This window comes from Cricetulus griseus, chromosome 4 (assembly GCF_003668045.3).
Source record: "Cricetulus griseus strain 17A/GY chromosome 4, alternate assembly CriGri-PICRH-1.0, whole genome shotgun sequence".
NCBI lineage: Eukaryota > Metazoa > Chordata > Mammalia > Rodentia > Cricetidae > Cricetulus > Cricetulus griseus.
This window is the reverse complement of record NC_048597.1, coordinates 155,593,685-155,602,831: the sequence shown is the minus strand read 5'-3', so window position 1 is coordinate 155,602,831 and position 9,147 is coordinate 155,593,685. Positions and strand designations below refer to the sequence as shown.

General features: G+C 47.3%; 1 non-coding gene across 1 annotated transcript; it reads left to right on the top strand.

The window, feature by feature from the left end:
* The first annotated feature begins 862 nt into the window (after window positions 1-862).
* On the top strand, window positions 863-971 carry LOC113831852. The gene has a single exon (XR_003484755.1). It is a non-coding gene; the product is annotated as a U6 spliceosomal RNA (small nuclear RNA).
* Window positions 972-9,147: the final 8,176 nt, after the last annotated feature.

Genomic DNA, 9,147 nt, shown 5'->3' with positions numbered 1-9,147 from the left:
GAAGCAGAAGCAGGTAAATCTCTGTGAGTTCAAGGCCAGCCTGGTTTAGATAGTAAGTTCCAGAACAGCTGGAGCTACATAGTGAGGCCCTGTCTCAAGAACAAACAAGCAAAAAACACACTGTACACAGTTAACAAGGGGTGATCAAGTGGGGAGAGATGTTTTTTCAATCTTTAAGACTGACAAAGATTAATATCCAGCTTTTTTGGAGGGGTGGTGTTTGAGTCAGGTTCTCTCTGTAGCTTTGGAGCCTGTCCTGGCACTCTATAGGCCTGGCTGGCCTTGAACTCATAGAGATCCACTTGCCTCTGCCTCCTGAGTGCTGGGATTAAAAGTGTGCCCCACCACCACCACCACCACCACCACCACCATCTGGCCTCCAGCATTTTTTTTAAAATGTGCAAATCAAAAATTCACAAAAAAACCAGCGGGGGGGGGGGGGAGGACGAGAAAGATTTAAAAAGGCCACTCACAGAAGCAGACATTTGAACAAATAACAATTATACAAAGACTTGCTCAATCTCTTTGATAGAGTTAAAACAAGAAGGTAGCGGGGTTTTTTTGTTTTTTTTTTTTTTTAAACTTCTTGTATTGGCAAACATTAGAAAACTGGAGTCCTATCAAGTGCTGATGAGGATCTGAGCTGGCTGGTGTCCTCCTTCAGGAACGGGAGGGTAAAACATGGCGATTGTGTGGCATGCACTAAACCCTGAGTTTGACACCATCCCTTACACTGGTGGCACATGAGTGTAATCCCAACACTCAGGAGGTGGAGGCAGGAGGATCAGAAGTTCAAGGTCAGCCTCGTATGGAGTTTGAGGCTAACAGCTACATGAGACCTTGCCCTAAAAATAGAAGACAAGTGCTGTTTTTTGCAGCCCAGGTGGTAAACATTGGAATAATACAGAGAAGATTAGTGAGGTCCTGGTGCAAGGATGACACATATCTGTGATGCTGCATTCCATATTTTTAAGCAAAAACAAACCCCAAAACAAAACAAACAAGACACAACTCTTATGTGTGATGAAATTCCAGGCTGCAGACAAAAGCAGTGAGCAGTTACTACATCTTCCTCCAGCAATAGGGAAGTTCTCTCAAGCAACCCAGAGGCAGAAACCGTCAGAGACAGAGTGGAACAGATAACATGAAACCATTTACGGACATTTCAAAAAAAATAAAAAACACAGGGGACATTATGCTTTTAAAGGTTGCCTGTGTGTCTAAAAAGCCAAACTCCAAGCAACAGGAAGAATGGCTCCCTCTTCCAGTTTGACAACAGGCCACATTAGACAGGGCTATGTCAAAATGTCACAGGCTGGTTGCTTGTCATTTAGAACGCTTCTTACTGTGGATTCCTGCTTCTAACTTGGGGTGGGTGAAAAGCTTCTCGTGCAACTGGGCAGAGAGAGCCAGCAGAGGGTGTGATGTCTGATTTTAGAATGCACAGGCCATATCAGGTGTCCACATGTCAAAGCAGTTTCACCAAGATGTCACTTACCAGCCCACAAGTAAGTTAAAAGTCCCTGTTCTGGTAAGTCCTCTGGGCTGTGAGGGCTAATCTTATCTTCTCTGTGACAGCCATTTGCTCTGAGTCTCCATATGGCTGAAATGAGTAATTTTTAATGGGGGCATCAGTCATGGAGGACTGTCCGGGGTCCACGCTTATTGTCCTTATTTCCAGGCCTCTAGGACAAGCCTCAGTAGTCTAGGAGACCCTGATGGCCTCTCTCTATATATAATATAGCTGTCTCTGCATTTAAAAGCAAAAAAAAAAAAAAAAAAAAACCCAAATGGTAAAATAAATCAGAATAAACCCCAAATTTTCTTAAAAGCTAAAGGATTGCTTAATAAAACAGAAGAGATCAGAAACAGTAAAAACGGACAGTTCTAGTGAAGAGATGAAAGCCCGTTTGGATGAGACCATAAAGGCTAAGCAAAGTCTTTTGTCTAAATTAAAAATAACAAAAGCCATAAAGTAAGGACGCCTGAGAAGCTGTGTGAAGCTTCTGGAGGCTCACACCGAAGAGAGGCCACCCAGAGCTGTAGGAGGGGGCCTGGGACAGGGAGATTTGTCTTTCTCTTAAGCTTTGGGCCTGTGCTGGACCCCAGGGGCCACGTCTAAGACAGCAGATCCAAAGGAGGCTCTCCCACCAGGGCTAAGAGTCTCAGCTCATTCACTCCCAGGGCTATGCTTCCTCAGCTCCTGGCTTTGCTCACGTGGTATGCCAGTCTTCTCTCCACCTTCCTCCTTCCTGTGTTTGTTTCCTCAGCAGGATGGGGAGGACTCCCATCTTGGGGCTATAGGCCCACTTCTGTCATCTCCTCACTACTGTAGGATCTGAACAAATGGCAGAGTGGCAGCTTCCTTACCTCCCCCAGAGGTGCAACGCCCTGGAGCCAGTGGGCCTGGGGAACGCCAGCTAGGGTTGTTCTGTAACCAAGGCTCAGCTTAGGACCCTTCCTCTAGGAAGCTCCAGGGAAGCTTGAAGCCTGTCAGTCTTTCCCGACCCTAGCTGGGCTCTGGATCACAGAGAGATTGTGCATCAATTAATCCTTTAGCTACAGTCTTAACAGCCAAGACATCTCGCTCCAGGCGCTGACGTGTGGAGGTCATCGGTCTACGATTAACCGATATCGATTAATTGACAGATGGAAAGATCTTGTGTTACGTTTTCCTCCCTCCTAGGCTATAATGTGAGCTCTTTGGAAGGTACATCTCCTCTTCCCCGCTCTCCCTTTTGCTTCAATTTGTTCTATCAGTCAAGAAACACTTGACTATTTTAGGATTCAGAAACACCAGACAGTCTTGTCCTCCCAAAGCCTGCTGTTTGGGGGTGGGGGAGGGGGTGGGAGGGAGGGGGGGAGGAGAGAGAGAGAGAGAGAGAGAGAGAGAGAGAGAGAGAGAGAGAGAGAGACCCTTAGCTCCAGGGAAACAAATAACCATTGTGAGACACCCTGTGGGCACTGGAAAAGCTGTGGATCAGAGGAGGAGATCTCCTCAGTTAGCCCGGCCCAGTGGGCATCTCTGGGGAGAGGACACCAAAATGTAAGTGCTAGGATCTGATCCTGGTCCTCATTGCACCCATGCACCTTGACCACAGAACCATCTTTCCAGTCCCTCACATATCCCAAGCAAATTACAGGGAAGGGCAGAAAGAGAAATGTATCCAGTATGCTTGCATTGGGGCAGGGGAAAGGACAAAATCATCCAATGAGTCCCTGAAGTCTATCTCTAGGGTCTGACATGAAGTTTGTAACACCGCCGATCACTGACTCATCATTGTCTCAGCTCTAGCATCTCCTGCAAGGTAGACTGATAAGTTGTAATTTTTTTTTTTTTTTTAAATGGGAGACAGGTTCCCTCTCTGGCTAGGATCGGGCTTCATCCTTTATCTTCTTCCATCAGGAGATAACTGGGCAAATTCCAATTACTTGGGGGTACTTTTGTTTCAATAGAATATCTTCATGCCTGTCAGGATGATAAGGGGACAGGGGTAAGGGGACAGAAAATGTGTGTGTGGGGGGGGAGGGTAGGGAGGAGGAAGAGAGAGAGATTTGAGAGGGAAGTCAAGGATGGAGAGAAGGCTCAGCTATTAAAGGCTAGGCTCACAACCAAAAATATAAGAGAGGGGAGGGGAGTCAGGTGAGAGGTCAAACAGGGCCCAGGAAGGTGTATGGATTTTAAGGGCAATGGGAAAGCCCTGGAGTATTTTAAGCAGAGAAATGAAGTGTTCCGCTTGACACTTTGGGAAATGCTTGTTAGAGGCAATAATGAATAACACTGTGAGGGGCTGGGGAGATGGCTCAGTTAGTAAAATACTCGGCATGAAAACATGGGGACCTGAGTTCAGATCCTCAGCATGTATGTAAGAGCTGGGCATGGTCAGGTGTAATCCTAGCATTGGGAAGCAGAGGCAGGTGGATCCCTGTGTCTCTCTAGTCAGCCAGTCTAGCTAAATAAGCAAGTTCTAGATACTGTGAGAGACTCCCATCTCCAAAAAAAACAAAAACAAAAACAAACAAAAAATGAGGTGGTGAAGGATTGGAATGGCGGTTCAGTGGGTAAGACCACTTTCTGTTTTGTCAGACAGGGTTTCTCTGTGCAGCCCTTGCTGTCCTGGAACTCACTCTGTAGACCAGGCTGGCCTCAAATTTAGAGCTCCATCTGCCTCTGCCTCCTGAGTGCTGGGATTAAAGGCACCTGGTTCACTTTCTGCTCTTGTAGAGAGCCTGAGTTCTGTTCCCAGCCCTCACATCCGGTGTGTTAAAACTGCCTGTGATTCCAAGTTCAGAGGGCCTGATGCAATCTTTGTGCCTCCACAGGCACCTTCTCTCATGTGCACACTCACATACACACACACATGTAATTTAAAAATAAAATGGGTGTAGCAGTGCACACCATTAATCTTAGCACTTGGGAGGCAGAGTTGGAGGCCAGCCTAGTCACATAGCAAGTTTCAGAATAGCCAAGGTTTCCTAGAGAAACCCTGAATCAAAACAACAAGAAATTAAAATATTAAAAAAAAACAATAAGATGGAGAGTAACTGAGAAAGACATCTGATGGCAACAGACACACACACACACACACACACACACACACACACACACACACACACACGTTCGTGCACACATGGGAACACGCACACAGGCATGTAACACTCTTGAGACTGTACATGCCCATGAATGTCCACATGCAGAAACATAGCCACAAAGTCTTAATAAAAACAAATAACGTTGAAGTTGGAATGCGGTCCGTCCTGAGGGACATCCATCCCCTGGAGCTTGTAGCAGGTGGTGGGGGTGGGAGGAAGTGAGCAGAAGATTGTTAGAGACTCTGGAGATGCCACCCAAGTGCAGCGGACAAGCCTGTTTAGATCTTGATTCGAACGAGCCAACTGTCAAAAGCCACCGTTGAGACGCTCTGAACATTTCATAACCTCCAGAAGCCAGTGCTCATTTTGTTAGGTGGTAATGGTATTGTAATTAGGTTCAAGGGAGAGAAGCCCTCATCTGTCAGAGATGCACTGTGAAGTATTTACAGGTGGAGTGAAACGATGGCTGAGATTTGCTTTAAAATCTTCAGGAAAAAAGAAGTGCGTGGGAGAGAATGGAAGAAACAAGATTGGCAAAATGCTGATGGTGTTTTGAAGCTGGGTGATGGGCACATGGGCTTTGTTATACCAGTTCCTGAATTTTCCCACCAAAAGCATATAAAGTATACTTAAATTTTTTGTTTTATGTGCATTGGTGTTTTTGCCTGCATGTATGTCTGTGTGAGGGTGTCAGATCTTGAAGTTACAGACAATTATGAGCTGCCTTGTGGGTGCTGGGAATTGAACCCAGATCCTTTGGAAGAACAGCTAGTGCTCTTAACGCATGGAGCCATCCCTCCAGCCCCATAAAGTTTTTAAGTTCTCTAGTTTGTTGAGGTGTGGGACATGGTGTCACCACACATAGCACCTGAGCACTTCAAGGGGTGATGGAAAAGTAATTGATGAGGTCATGTGTGGGCCCAGCCTGATCCACATAGAGACTGTGAACTGGGGCTCAGACTGAACTAGGAAACCCTTAGGTAGTTCAGTTGCTTCCTGCTACCTCAGGCTGAGCCTCCACTTCCTGCCTGTCAAATGGGAACCACTGCAGTTGCTTCCAGCAGGGTTGATAGAAACATTAAATAAAATGGGGTCTGGGGAGCTGGCTCAGCAGGTTGAGAACCCTGCTCTGAAAACATGAGAACCTGGGTTAGTGCCCATGTATAAAGCCAAACATGGCTGTGAGCCTCTGAATCCCAGCATTGGGAGGATCCCAAGAGCTTGCTGGTCAGTCAGCCTAGCTCTTCCTCGAGACAGTAAGGTGGAAAGAGATGGAGGAAGCTATCCAACATGTTGTCTGGCTTCCACATGTGTGCATGTGAGCATTTCTCTCTCTCTCTCTCTCTCTCTCTCTCTCTCACACACACACACACACACACACACACACACACACACACAGTATCTACCCAGTACCTTTGGAGGCATGGTGGGCTAAGGGCTATCAGGACTGGGGATTCGTGTTTGGAATTAAGAAATTTAAGGACAGACTCTCAAGTTGCGATTATATGTTGCAGATACCTCAGCCTGACTGCATGCAAGCACATGCTCATGTCTTACCTGTACAGAATGGAATTTGGGCTCCAAAAGAGGCTAAGTATGGTCCTTCCATGAATATCTATGGAGGAAGTAAAGGAGATGATTAGGAAAAAGATGTGGTCACATGGCCCATGGAAAAGCCTGTGTACTTGATCCGCCCAGAAGAGAGGGTGTGGTGGTTTGAAAAAAAAAAAAAAGGTCCCCAAAGGGAGTAGCACTATTAGAAGGTGTAGCTTTGTTGAAGTGGGTTTGTCCTTGTTGGAGGAAGTGTGTCACTGTGAGGCCTCATATGTGCCCATGCCACACCCAGTGTCTCAGACCACTTCCTGCTTTCTTCAGAATGTAAGACTCCAGCTACTTCTCCAGCACCTTGTCTGCCTGCACACTACCATGTCCCACTGATGGGGGATGTCCTTCTGTATCTGTTTCTTTTATTGGTTGATGAATAAAACACTGTTTGGCAAATAGCCAATAGAGACAGGAAGATAGGCGGGCTAGGAGACCAGGAGAATTCTGGGAAAGGTAGGTAAAGGGAGACTGAAAAGAGATGCTGTATAGAGATTGGGAGGATAGGACGTGCCAGGCGTTCTCTGGTAAGATAAGACCATGTAGAAATACATAGATTAAGGACTGGAGAGCTGACTCAGTGGTTAAGAACACTAACTGGTCTTCTGGAGGTCCTGAGTTCAATTCCCAGCAATCACATAATAGCTCACAACTATCTGAAATGAGATCTGGTGCCCTCTTCTGACCTGCAGGGATACATGCAGACAGAACACTGTATAGATAATAAATAAATAAATCTTTACAAAAAAAAAGAAAGAAATACATAGATTAGTAGTTGTGGGTTAATAATTAAGACAGAACTAGTCAATAAGAAGTCCTAGCCTTCGGCCAACAGTTTAATAATTAATATAGTGTCCGTGTGTTTATTTGGGGCTGAGAGGGACAGAGGGACCTGGTGGGACAAGAAAACTGTAGCCATATCCCACCATGATGATAATGGACTGAACCCCTGAACTGTGAGCTGCCACCCAATTAAATGTTTTTCTTTATAACAGTTGCCGTGGTCATGGTGTCTCTTCACAGCAGTAGAAACCCTAACTACGACAGGGGATACAGCTTGGGGGGGAGGGGGTGGCGCCAGGGACTGAGGTAGGACTGCCATAACAAGAGGAGGAAAGGTAGAGAAGCCAATGGCAAGCAAAGTATCCAAAACTACGTACAACAGAACTGAGAAGCCTGAGCCCCTAAGGGCTGGCTGGCTCACAGGGCTCTGCTGCTCCTGACTTCCCACCTGTGCCCTGCTGGCTGGCACCAAGCTCTTTCTTTATGGTTGAGCCAGAGACATTCAAGCTGGCTAGGACTGCTGAGATCCTTCCTCTCTGAAGAAACTTCTGGAACTCAGATCTCGGGTGGGGCAGGGAAGTGGTCAGAGAATTTGCACAGGGGATCTCAGGGATCAGAAGGCACCGCTAAAGGGGCAGGGCATCTCCCTCGGTATTCTTACAGGAAACCTCTAGGCACAGGGACAAGAGGCTGCTAATTGAATTCTGTCTTCCTCGCCGATTTAATAGAATCCTATGCTGAGCAGGGAGAGGGGGGTGGGGGATGAGGGTGGGGGATGAGGGTGGGAGGGGGTGGGGGTAGGGGTGGGGTCCCTCCTTCACATGCCATATTCCAGAGTCACATGACGAACTGTCAATTCTGCCTGTGTCACAGTAACCATTAATACCAGTAAAACACCCGACAGCCCCCGCTTCCCCAAAGTCAACATTGATACCTCTGGAGCCCTGCACCACTTTAGAAGGGCCTTCCATTCTGTTGGCTGCCTGCCGCAGTAAGGAGGCTCAGAACTAGCAAAGGCTCAGGCACATCCTCCCCACAGAAAGTTGGAGAGCCTTGTCTTGGGGAGGGGCTTCTCTCGCTTTCCCAATTCAGAGGCATAGTAGTCCTCATCTGCATCCTCCTGGGAAAAGATACTTTCCTTCCGGTCTGGGTCTCCCGCTGCCTATTTCCTCCCTGGAGCTGGGAGGGGTCCTGTCGGGTTGACGGGGAGCTTCCTTGTAGGTACCCGAGATATTCCCAGGCCAACCAGACACACGGGGCTGAGGAAGCCAGGATCCAGAAGCTGAAGGGTCTACAGAGCCTGAGCTCCAGGCGGGGGAACAAAACGAGTACTATTCAGGGCCTCCCACGAGCCCCCAGCAGAAGTGCATTGTTGCACTTTTCTCAGTCTGGCCTGATAGTACCTCCTCGATATTCCTTCTTAGACCTGCCTCCAACCAGGTGAAGGAGAACACTTCAAAGGGTGGTGGTGGTGGTTGTGTTGGGGTAACTGGGGGGGGGCACTACCCCCAACAGTCACAGCTTTTCTTTGAACAAGCTTTGTGGTCTGAGGGAGGAAACGAAAAGCAAATTCAGCATCCTCTTTGTTGTGTAGCTTACGGGTGGCAATACTTAGCCTTCCTTCTCAGAATCTTTGAGTTAAGTCTCCAGTACTCACTCACGGTAACACAATCTGAGGCCTGGAATCACACCTGCAGGTCTTCCTCTCGCCAGGATCCTGGTATAACCTGCCATCTGAGGAGGTTTTCATAAACTGGTAGTAAGAGTTGCCCGGGTGTAATTTAAGAAACAAAATAACAACAACAGAAATGCTCAATCTTTAAGCAAGTTCTATCATAATCACAGGGCCCAGAGTCTGCAGTCTGAGTGTCCACTGGGCCACACCCTCTTCTGAAGCTCAAGGCAGAGCCCTCCCCTAACCTCTTCCCTTCCCCTTCTCTGCATGTGGCTGTTCTCATATTAATACCTATCATGGGTTAAGACTCAGGCGCATCTTTCTGGGGCCTCAATCCAGCCCACTCTAGGTGCTAACTCTAGCAACAAGGGCAGTGTCAGGAAAGCTAATGAGACAAAACCACATGCCCCAAAATACTAAAAATAGATCTGTCATATGATCCAGCCCTCCACTTCAGGTTATGTATCTGAAGGAAATGAACCCAGCATGCCAAA